Source organism: Bombina bombina, chromosome 7 (genome assembly GCF_027579735.1).
Source record: "Bombina bombina isolate aBomBom1 chromosome 7, aBomBom1.pri, whole genome shotgun sequence".
In the NCBI taxonomy this organism is placed as follows: Eukaryota; Metazoa; Chordata; class Amphibia; order Anura; family Bombinatoridae; genus Bombina; species Bombina bombina.
In genome coordinates, this window is record NC_069505.1 from 300,668,066 (window position 1) to 300,679,933 (window position 11,868).

General features: G+C 41.9%; 1 long non-coding RNA gene across 1 annotated transcript in view; it reads right to left on the minus strand.

Annotated features, from left to right (window-relative positions):
- The window catches only part of LOC128666350 (uncharacterized), a 43,840-nt gene extending 34,631 nt beyond the window's left edge, over nt 1–9,209 (minus strand). The window contains exon 1 of the long non-coding RNA XR_008403233.1: nt 9,168–9,209. This is a non-coding gene — a long non-coding RNA (uncharacterized LOC128666350). The remainder of the gene's footprint in view (nt 1–9,167) is intronic.
- Nucleotides 9,210–11,868: the final 2,659 nt, after the last annotated feature.

Below are 11,868 nucleotides of genomic sequence, written 5' to 3' on the forward strand. Positions count from 1 at the left end.
AAACGCCTCAGTCTTGTGTAGGGGGGAAAGGGACAGGTCAGGTGTGTGTCAAATAGGTTTGGTAAAGGCAAAAAGCACCAACTACCCTCTTGTGAGGGGTCTCCAGTATTCTGTCATGTATCCATAAATCTCTAGCTTATCATCTCTAAGGTACCTATATCTCTCTAGAGATAGGTATTTGTCTACCTGGTTTTCCCAGTCGGAGATCTCAGGGATGTTGGCAGATTTCCAATTTTTTGGGATTAGAGACTTAGCAGCATTAAGCATAAGAAAAAGTAAGTGTTTTTTAGGCTTTTCCAGTAGTTTAGGTAGGCCGTGGAAAAGCAGTAAGGTAGGATTCCTGCTTAGGGTAAGGTTAAGTTTAGAGTCCATAACATCTAATATGGATTGCCAGAATGGCTTTATCAGATCGCAAGTCCACCAGACGTGTAGGATCGTGCCAGGTCCCCCGCACCCTCTCCAGCACCTCCAATCTGTTTTCTTGTAATTTTTTTTAATTCTAACAGGTGTTAAATACCAGCGTGACAGATACTTGTAATTGGATTCCAAAATCCTAGCGGATATGGAAGCTTTGTTATGATTGCGGAATATTTTCTGCCATTCTGCTTCAGTGAGGGTCTGGTCTAGCTCTTGATGCCACTGTCTTATGAATGTAGGTACGTGGGATTCTTTATGGGATGTTAAAAGTTTGTACATAATTGAGATCAAGTGCTTTGGAGGACGGGGCAATAGGCAAAGTGTCTCCAGAAGGGTGAGCTGTCTGGTTATGTTCTCTGCCCTTGCATGTGTTGAAAGGTAGTGTTGCAGCTGTGTGTGAAAATACCAAGAAATATTTAAACCTGAGTTATTCAGTTCTTCAAGAGTCTTAAGTTTCTTGTTTGTCAAAAGCCTGTGAAACATTGTTTGGTCTATTTGAGCTTTGCTCAAGTTCGTCTGGTGAGCGTTAGTAAATAAGATGTCAGGGTTGTGTATGAATGGCATTAGTGGGGAAGGGTTAGTAGAGACATGGGGGTGTTCGGCAAGTGTTTTGTCCCATTGTTGGAAAAATTCCCTTAGAATGGGGTATTGATAGATTGTTAGGTCTATTTTTGTTGGAGATCCAACCTAACGTGCCTATGTTCTGTGTTCTCAAGATAGAATTACCCACCTGCACCCATGTTTTGTCCTGAGGATTGACACTGAACTCTACTTGGTGTTGGAGGGTGATGGCCTTCTTGTAAAGCAGGAGGTTTGGGATGCCCAACCCTCCCTTGTCTTTGGGCAGGTAAAGAGTCTTTTTTGCAATGCGAGGTCTTGTTCCCCCCCATATGTAATCTTCCATGAGTCCCTGAAGCTTTAGTAGATACTGGGTGGGAAATGGGATGGGGAGAGTTTGTAAATAATATAATATTCGGGGGAGAATATTCATTTTGATGGCTCCCATCCTGCCCAACCAGGAGAGTCTCTTATTTTTCCATGAAGAAAGATCTCCCGAGATTGATGTGAATAAATTTGTGTAATTGGCCTCATAAAGGTTGTGTGTTTTTGGTGTCAGCTGAATCCCCAAACATTTGAGTGTGTTAGTTTTAATACGTAATTTACAGATTTCTGGGATTTGGCACAGGACTGTTTGCGGTAGGTTTATATTCAATATTTCAGATTTCGTTTGATTTAAGTGAAAATTGGATACCCTACCGTAGTCCTCAAACTCCCTGAGGATTTCAGGAAGCGAGACCAGAGGGTTTGTCACTGAGAGGAGGATATCGTCCGCATAAAGTGACAGCTTATGTTCATGAGCGCCTATTTTTATCCCCGCAATTTTTTGGTTATCCCGTATTTTTTGTGCTAATGTTTCTATCGTAAGGGCAAACAACAGCGGCGACAGGGGACACCCCTGTCTAGTGCCGTTTGATATCCTAAAGAGGTCGGACAGTAAGTTGTTAATCTTAACCTGCGCTGTGGGTTCTGTGTAGAGGGAAAAGACCCTATGTATGAAGGAGTGACCAAAATTCATTTTTGACAGGACAGCTTTGAGAAAGGCCCAGAAAATACAACTTTTAATGAATTCTGCAGTTTTAAAATTATTCAACCCCCTGAACAGAATCCTTCACAACAGCACAAATATGCAAAACAGGAGTTGTCTTAAGCACACCTGGTGCAACTAATCAAGGGCTTCAGTAGTTACACCAGGTGTGCTTGAGCTAGAACACATGAAATACCTGAACTGGCTAGGGGTTTGTTGAGTGTCACGTTTGACTGCATGTTAGAAATATGGCTAAATCAAAAGAATGGTCCAAATTGTTGAGAGGAGATCATCGCCCTTCACAAACAAAGGAACAGGATACAAGAAGATAGCGAAGGCACTAAATGTTCCTAGAGACACCATTGGAAGCATAGTTCACAAGTTCAAAGTTAAAGGAACAGTGGTTACACTACTTGGACGGGGCAGAAAAAGGAAGCTATTAATGGCTGCAACCAGATTTCTGAAAAGGCAGGTTAAGAAAAATCCTCGAGTGACTGCAAAAGACCTGCAGCAAGACTTGGTGGCAATATGCACTGAAGTTTCAGTTTGCACAGTAAGGCGTCTACTAAAAAGAGAAGGTTTCCATGCCAGAACTCCAAGACATACACCACTACTGACCTAAAAGCACATGAAAAGTCATTCCAATATGCTCAAAATCATATAAATAATCCACAGATCTTTTGGGATTCTGTTCTGTGCAGCGATGTAACAAAACTAGAACTTGTCGGTCCGATGGATCAGCGGTATGTCTGAGGAAGAAGAATGAAGCATACACTGAAAAGAACACTCAGCCTACAGTTAAGTGTGGTGGTGGCTTGGTGATGCTCTGGGGCTGTTTTGCATCCCCTGGCACTGGAAACCAGGAGTGTGTGGAAGGCAAGATGGATTCATTGAATTATCCGGAAATCCTAGGAGAAAACATCATGCCGTCTGTGAGGAAGCTGAAGCTTGGGTGTCATTAGACCTTCCAACAGGACAATGATCAGAAGAAGTCCTGGAAGAGTCTGCAGTGGCCATCAGTCATCTGACTTGAACTCCATAGAAAATCTCTGGTGGGATTTGAAGAAGGTGGTTGCAGTATGCAAACCCAAGACTATTACTGAACTGGAGGCCATTATGTCTGGCTATGCATCTCGTTTGCAGCAGGTCATAACAGCAAAAGGGTGCTCTACTAAGCAGTAAAGACGCTTGCTATGAAGGGGTTGAATCATTTTGAGACTACAGAATTCATTAAAAGTTGCATTTTCAGTTGAATTTGGGGAAACCACTTGAAGCATTAGTTGTGTTGAGATATTTCAATTGCTATTGTTTGATTAGTTCATTGCAAACAGCTGAAAGTCTCTAAATTTTGACAATTAACCTGATTTGCAATGGGGGTTGAATAATTTTGATTACAACTGTACATATATATTAACAGCGAACACACAGTTCCCATAGACCACAATGTAAAGGGCACTTTTCAGTGCCGTTTTTTTCTAACATCCCACACCCGCCAACTTTAGCCCCCCAAAACTGCTAAGTGCTGTTAGTTTATTAAAAAATAAAAATGCTATAATTTTTATGTTTTTAATAAAGCACGCACCACTGGTTAATGTTATACAGGGAGGGGAAAAATTATTTGATCCCCTGCTGATTTTGTACGTTTTCCCACTGACAAAGAAATGATTAGTCTATATTTTTAATGGTAGGTTTATTTGAACAGTGAGAGACAGAATAACAACAACAAAAATCCCCAAAAAAAACGCATTTCAAAAAAGTTATAAATTGATTTGCATTTTAATAAGTGAAATGCGTATTTGATCCCCCATTAATCAGCAAGATTTCAGGCTCCCAGGTGTCTTTTATACAGGTAACGAGCTGAGATTAGGAGCACTCTCTTAAAGGGACAGTTAACACCAGAATTGTTGTTGTTTAAAAAGAAAGATAATCCCTTTATTACCCATTCCCCAGTTTTGCATAACCAACACAGTTATAATAATAAACGTTTTACCTCTGTAATTATCTTGTATCTAAGCTTCTGCTGACTGCCCCCTTATTTCAGTTCTTTTGACATTTATTTATTTATTTATATATTTATAAAATATTTTACCAGGAAGGATACATTGAGATTTCTCTCGTTTTCAAGTATGTCCTGGGTCCACAAGACATTGCATTGATAACATAGAGTACAATAAAATACAAAAAACAATAATAATACACAATATATGGAAAAAAAAAAAAAATTAACATAGAACAGGTATTTAATCAACCATGACAGGTGCATTCTGTTTTGAGATATGTAGAGAGGGATCTCTTAAAGGATATTAGGCTTGGGGAAGGTTTGAAAGTGTGCGGGAGGTTGTTCCATAATTGTGGTGCTCTGTAGGAAAAGGAGGATCGAGCTGCTTTCTTTTTGTATTGAGGCAAGCTAAATAATGTGCTGGTATTGGATCGGAGGTTATAGGAGGTGGGAATAGCCGAGGAGAGCATTCTGCTCAGGTAGGGTGGGAGCTTCCCAGAAATGCTCTTAAACACAAGGCAAGAAAGATGGAGGGAGCGTCTGGATTCCAGCGACAGCCAGTTTAGTTCTTTTAGCATGTCACAATGGTGGGTCCTGTAGTTACATTGTAGCACAAAGCGGGAGAACGAGTTATATAACGTATTTAGATTATTAAAGGGACAGTAAAGTCAAAACTAAACTTTCATGATTCAGATAGGGCATGCAATTTTAAACAACTTTCCAATTTACTTTTATCATCAAATTTGCTTTGTTCCCTTGGTGGTATTTTTGAAAAGCTAAACCTAGCTAGGCTCAAACTGATTTCTAAACAGTTGAAAACCGCCTCCTAGCTCAGAGCATTTTGAAGGTTTTTCACAGTTAGACTGTGCTAGTTCACATGTGTCATATAGATAACATTGTGCTGACTCCCGTGAAGTTATTTAGGAGTCTTCACTGATTGACTACACTGCATGTCTGTCAAAGGCACTTAGATAAGGAGGCTGTCTGCAAAGGCTTAGATACAAGGTAATCACAGAGGTAAAAAGTATATTAATATAACTGTGTTGGTTATGCAAAAATTGGGAATGGGTAATAAAGGGATTATCTATCTTTTTAAATAAGAACATTTTTGGTGTAGACTGTCCCTTTAAGGTGAGTTTGCGGTGCAGGTGCATATACTACGTCCCCGTAATCCATGATAGGCATCAGCATTTGCTGTACAATCTTTTCCTTTACTGTAGGGCTGAGGTAAGATTTGTTTCTGTACAGGGCACCTAGTTTTGGATAAAGTTTAGATGCAAGTTTTTCTATGTGGAGGCCAAAAGATAGATTGGGGTCTAACAACATACCCAAGTATTTGAAAGAGTGGACTGCAGTCAGTGTGCAATTGGATTTTGTTTTGATGCGTAGATGGGAATTTTGTAATTTGTGTAATTTAGGCCCTGTTCCAAAGATCATTGTGACAGTTTTGTCAGTGTTTAGGAAGAGTTTGTTTTTTAATATTCACTTTTCTACCTCTGTGAATTGGTCTTGGAGCACTGCTTCAAGCTGCGGCAGATCGGAATTGTTTACATAGATTACCGTGTTGTCTGCGTACATGTGTACAGTTGAGGATTTGCAGACATTAGGCAGATCATTTATAAATAATGTGGATAGCAGGGGGCCGAGAATGGATCCTTGGGGAACACCACACGTGACCGGGAGAGGGAGGGAGTCACTGTCAGAAATGGAGACATATTGTGATCGATCCGATACATATGATCGAAACCAGGTTAGCGGACGATCACCAATACCTGAGTTTTTTAGTTTGAGCAGTAGTATATCGTGGTCTACTGTGTCAAAGGCCTTTGCAAAGTCAAGGAAAATAGCTCCAGTTAGGTCTCCTTGTTCCATGCCAGTTTGGATGTCGTTGCAAACTTTTAGGAGGGCAGTTGTAGTGGAGTGATTCGGGCAAAAACCTGATTGATCAGGGGTCAGATAGTTAGATTGTTGGTAATACTCACAAAGTTGCGTATGGACGCATTTTTCTAAAATTTTTGACAATACTGGGAGCAAAGATATGGGACGATAATTAGAAACCAAGGTTAACTCCCCACTTTTATGGATAGGCACTACTCTTGCAGTTTTCCAAAGTTTGGGTATGTATCCAGACACCAAGGATTCGTTAATTAGGGTTGTGATGGGTTTAGCAATTGCCGGCGCACTGATCTTCAACAGCATTGCTGGGATTTGATCAGGTCCAGACTGGTTTTTCATTTTTAGATTATTAAGGTGTTTCTTAATTACATTGATGGGTACAGGTCTAAAATTGAACTTCTGTATATTGGGTCTTTGCTGATTTAGTGGGGCCTGATCCACATTTGTAGTTTCAGGATGCGCGTCATTTATTAGTTTGTCAATCAGGGTGGTGGAGCATCCGACAAAATAACTATTAAAGGCATTTGCTACTTCTAAGGGGAGTTGCAGGGTTTGGTTGTCCACATTGACAGTGCGGGGTTGGGAGTGGATTGGTGGATTTTGTAAGTTGTTTATGAGTTTCCAAAACTTTCTAGGGTTTGATATGTTATTGTTCAGATTTTCACAGAAATATTGGGCCTTGGCCAATTTTGTTTGTTTAGTGCATATATTTCGCCATTGTCTATATACACAGTGATCGTTCATAGAGCCTGTATGCTTGAACTTTGACCACAATGAATCCTGAAACTGGTACATTTGAATGAGGTCAGCTGTGATCCAATTTAAGTGTGCTCCTTTTACTCTCACCTTACGCAGCGGGTCATGCATATTCCAAACTTGACATGCAGTTTAGCCAATCAGTGCTCAGTCCTAGGTCACTTTACGTGCATGAGCTCAATGTTATCTATATGAAACATGTGAACTAATGCCCTCTAGTGGTCAAAATGTATTCAGATTAGAGGCAGTCTTCAAGGTCTAAGAAATTAGCATATGAACCTCCTAGTTTTAGCTTTCAACTAAGAATACCAAGAGAACAAAGCAAAATTGGTGATAAAAGTAAATTGGGAAGTTTAAAATTGCATGCCCTATTTAAAACATGAAAGTTTTATTTGGACTTGACTGTCCCTTTAAAGCTTGTTACTTGTATAAAAGACACCTGTCCACAGAAGCAATCAATCAGATTCCAAACTCTCCACCATGGCCAAGACCAAAGAGCTATCCAAAGATTGTAGAACTACACAAGGCTGGAATGGGCTACAAGACGATTGCCAAGCAGCTTGGTGAGAAGGTGACCAGTTGGTGCAATTATTCGCAAATGGAAGAAACACAAAATAACTCAATCTACCTCGGTCTGGGGCTCCATTCAAGATCTCGCCTCGTGGAGTTTCAATGATCATGAGAATGGTAAGGAATCAGCCCAGAACTACACGGGAGGATCTTGTCAATGATCTCAAGGCAGCTGGGACCATAGTCACCAAGAAAACAATTGGTAACATACTATGCCGTGAAGGACTGAAATCCTGCAGCGCCCGCAAGGTCCCCCTGCTCAAGAAAGCACATATGCATAGGCCCGACTAAAGTTTGACAATGAACATCTGAATGATTCAGAGGAGAACTGGGTGAAACTGTTGTGATCAGATGAGACCAAAATCGAGCTCTTTGGCATCAACTCAACTCACCGTGTTTGGAGGTGGAGGAATGCAGCCTATGACCCCAAGAACACCATCCCCACCGTCAAACATGGAGGTGGAAACATTATGCTTTGGGGGTGTTTTTCTGCTAAGGGGCAGGACAACTTCCCCGCATCAAAGGGACGATGGACGGGGCAATGTACTGTAAAATCTTGGGTGAGAACATCCTTCTCACAGCCAGGGCATTGAAAATGGGTCATTGATGGGTATTCCAGCATGACAATGACCCAAAACACACGGCCAAGGCAACAAAGGAGTGGCTCAAGAATAAGCACATTAAGGTCCTGGAGTGGACTAGCCAGTCTCCAGACCTTAATCCTATTGAAATTCTGTGGAGGGAGCTGAAAGTTTAAGTTGCAAAACTTCAGCCTCGAAACCTTAATGACTTGGAGAGGATCTGCAAAGAGGAGTGGGACAAAATCCCTCCTGAGATGTGTGCAAACCTGGTGGCCAACTACAAGAAACATCTGACCTCTGTGTTTTGCCACTAAGTACTAAGTCATGTTTGCAAAGGTGTCAAATACTTATTTTACTCATTAAAATGCAAATCAATTTATAACTTTTTTCAAATGCGTTTTTCTATCAAATAAATGTTTTTGCTCACTGTAAGTGCTGATTGCTACCGCGAGCTCGCAGTAGCAAGAACCAGCCACTTGTAATGGCTGGTTATTTATCGCACACCCGCAAATGGGCAAATTTGCCAGTTTGCAGGTGTGCAATAAATTAGTGCTCCACTTGTAATCTAGCCCATAGTATTTTAATATTTAGTCTTTTTAGTAGATATAACATTTTTGTATTTTATGCTTATTTATACTGTGTAAACACACACATATATATATATATATATATATATATATATATATATATATATATATATATATATATATGCAACAGATAGGCAAATAGAGAGTAATGAAGAGTGCACTCACCAGGACTTTTCAAAGTTTTATTCCAAATATGTGAACGTTTTCGGGGGATTAGCCCCTTCCTCAGACATACAAAATGCAATATGAACAAAACCCACACCAGACACCCTTATATAGGTGGGCCAGCCAATCACATGCTCTCCAAAGTTGGGTGCCTCCCACAAGTGAGGACACCCCCATGGCAACAAATGAGTCTGGCCCAATACAGCAATCAATCAAAAGTGAACATAAATAAACAGCAGGACATGATTAGTCATAAGCAGGGAAATACAAGATAAATAAGTCAGGCCCTGGACACATCGTTATAATAGATCCAAGTACATATCCACATAAGTTCAAGACATTCAAACATGAGCAGTAGAGTACATCATAAACACATAGGTAAAGTCCATCAAAATAAATGTGTGTAAGCATATGGGCATGTAGAAAACTCAGAAATGGGGCCAGGCTTATATGTAAACTGCACCTCAATAAGGCAATATGTCCACAAAAACGGCAATAAGTCCTCAAGAAAACATTGTTAGATATAGTATAGTTTATAAGGTCTGCAAACAATGTGTGTGGCATTGTAGATGCATTGGTAACTAATATAAACAACAAATAAATACACATACCAGTGTCTGTATGAGGGCCTGGATCTATGTTGAATAAAAAAGGGTGTTCAAACAGTTGCAGAAAAAAACAGGAAACATCAGGGCATTCAAAGAGAGCTCTGTCAGCCGGTTGTCATAGCAACCCAGTATACAAAAATGTCAAAGCGCAAGCTGGGGCCATTAAGCATTGTAGCTAAAAAAGTTAAACAAGTAGCGAGCAGGAGATAATTGTAAGTCCAGTCCATAAGTCAAGTGCAACATAATAGCGCTATGCATGTAATGAAAATGTGTCAGATGTCGGTATTCTACTAGCACACAAAGAATACTGGGGTATTTACAGACAGATGTGAGTGCCAGATGAAACACATATTGCCAGCTGTAGAAAAAGGTCTAAATAGGAACAAAACATACCAGGGTCCATTTGTGTACCTAGCGCTGTGATACATGAGGGAGGGGCATACAGAGGCAGGGGATATGTGTTTGGGGCTGGAGCACTTACAGTTACAGCATGTGCAGCATACAGAGGCAGGTGATATGTTTTTGGGGCTGGAGCACTTACAGTTATAGCATGTGCTGCATACAGAGGCAGGGGATATGTGTTTGGGGCTGGAACACTTACAGTTACAGCATGTGCAGCATACAGAGGCAGGTGATATGTGTTTGGGGCTGGAGCACTTACAGTTACAGCATGTGCTGGCATACAGAGGCAGGTGATATGTGTCTGGGACTGGAGCACTTACAGTTACAGCATGTGCTGCATACAGAGGCAGGTGATATGTGTTTAGGGCTGGAGCACTTACAGTTACAGCATGTGCTGCATACAGAGGCAGGTGATATGTGTATAGGGCTGGAGCACTTACAGATACAGCACGTGCTGCATACAGAGGCAGGTGATATGTGTTTAGGGCTGGAGCACTTACAGTTACAGCATGTGCTGCATACAGAGGCAGGTGATATGTGTCTGGGACTGGAGCACTTACAGTTACAGCATGTGCTGCATACAGAGGCAGGTGATATGTGTTTAGGGCTGGAGCACTTACAGTTACAGCATGTGCTGCATACAGAGGCAGGTGATATGTGTATAGGGCTGGAGCACTTACAGTTACAGCATGTGCTGCATACAGAGGCAGGTGATATGTGTTTGGGGCTGGAGCACTTACAGATACAGCATGTGCTGCATACAGAGGCAGGTGATATGTGTTTAGGGCTGGAGCACTTACAGTTACAGCATGTGCTGCATACAGATGCAGGGGATATGTGTTTAGGGCTGGAGCACTTACAGATACAGCATGTGCTGCATACAGAGGCAGGTGATATGTGTTTGGGCTGGAGCACTTACAGTTACAGCATGTGCTGCATACAGAGGTAGGGGATATGTGTTTAGGGCATGAGCACTTACAGTTACAGCATGTGCTGCATACAGATGCAGGGGATATGTGTTTGGGCTGGAACACTTACAATAACAGCATGTGCTGCATACAGAGGTAGGTGATATGTATTTAGGGCTGGAGCACTTACAGTTACAGCATGTGCTGCATACAGAGACAGGGGATATGTGTTTAGGGCTGGAGCACTTACAGTTACAGCATGTGCTGCATACAGAGGCAGGTGATATGTGTTTAGGGCTGGAGCACTTACAGTTACAGCATGTGCTGCATACAGATGCAGGGGATATGTGTTTAGGGCAGGAACACTTACAGATACAGCATGTGCTGCATACAGAGGCAGGTGAAGTGTGTTTAGGGCTGGAGCACTTACAGTTACAGTATGTGCTGCATACAGAGGCAGGTGATATGTGTTTAGGGCTGGAGCACTTACAGTTACAGTATGTGCTGCATACAGAGGCAGGTGATATGTGTTTAGGGCTGGAACACTTACAATAACACCATGTGCTGCATACAGAGGTAGGTGATATGTATTTAGGGCTGGAGCACTTACAGTTACAGCATGTGCTGCATACAGAGGCAGGTGATATGTGTTTAGGGCTGAAGCACTTACAGTTACAGCATGTGCTGCATACAGAGGCAGGTGATATGTGTTTAGGGCTGGAGCCCTTACAGTTACAGCATGTGCTGCATACAGAGGCAGGTGATATGTGTTTAGGGCTGAAGCACTTACAGTTACAGCATGTGCTGCATACAGAGGCAGGTGATATGTGTTTAGGGCTGGAACACTTACAGTAACAGCATGTGCTGCATGCAGAGGCAGGTGATATGTGTATAGGGCTGGAGCACTTACAGTTACAGCATGTGCTGCATACAGAGGCAGGTGATATGTGTATAGGGCTGGAGCACTTACAGTAACAGCATGTGCTGCATGCAGAGGCAGGTGATATGTGTATAGGGCTGGAGCACTTACAGTTACAGCATGTGCAGCATACAGAGGCAGGTGATATGTTTTTGGGGCTGGAGCACTTACAGTTATAGCATGTGCTGCATACAGAGGCAGGTGATATGTGTTTGGGCTGGAGCACTTACAGTTACAGCATGTGCTGCATACAGAGGTAGGGGATATGTGTTTAGGGCATGAGCACTTACAGTTACAGCATGTGCTGCATACAGATGCAGGGGATATGTGTTTGGGCTGGAACACTTACAATAACAGCATGTGCTGCATACAGAGGCAGGTGATATGTGTTTAGGGCTGGAACACTTACAGTAACAGCATGTGCTGCATGCAGAGGCAGGTGATATGTGTATAGGGCTGGAGCACTTACAGTTAC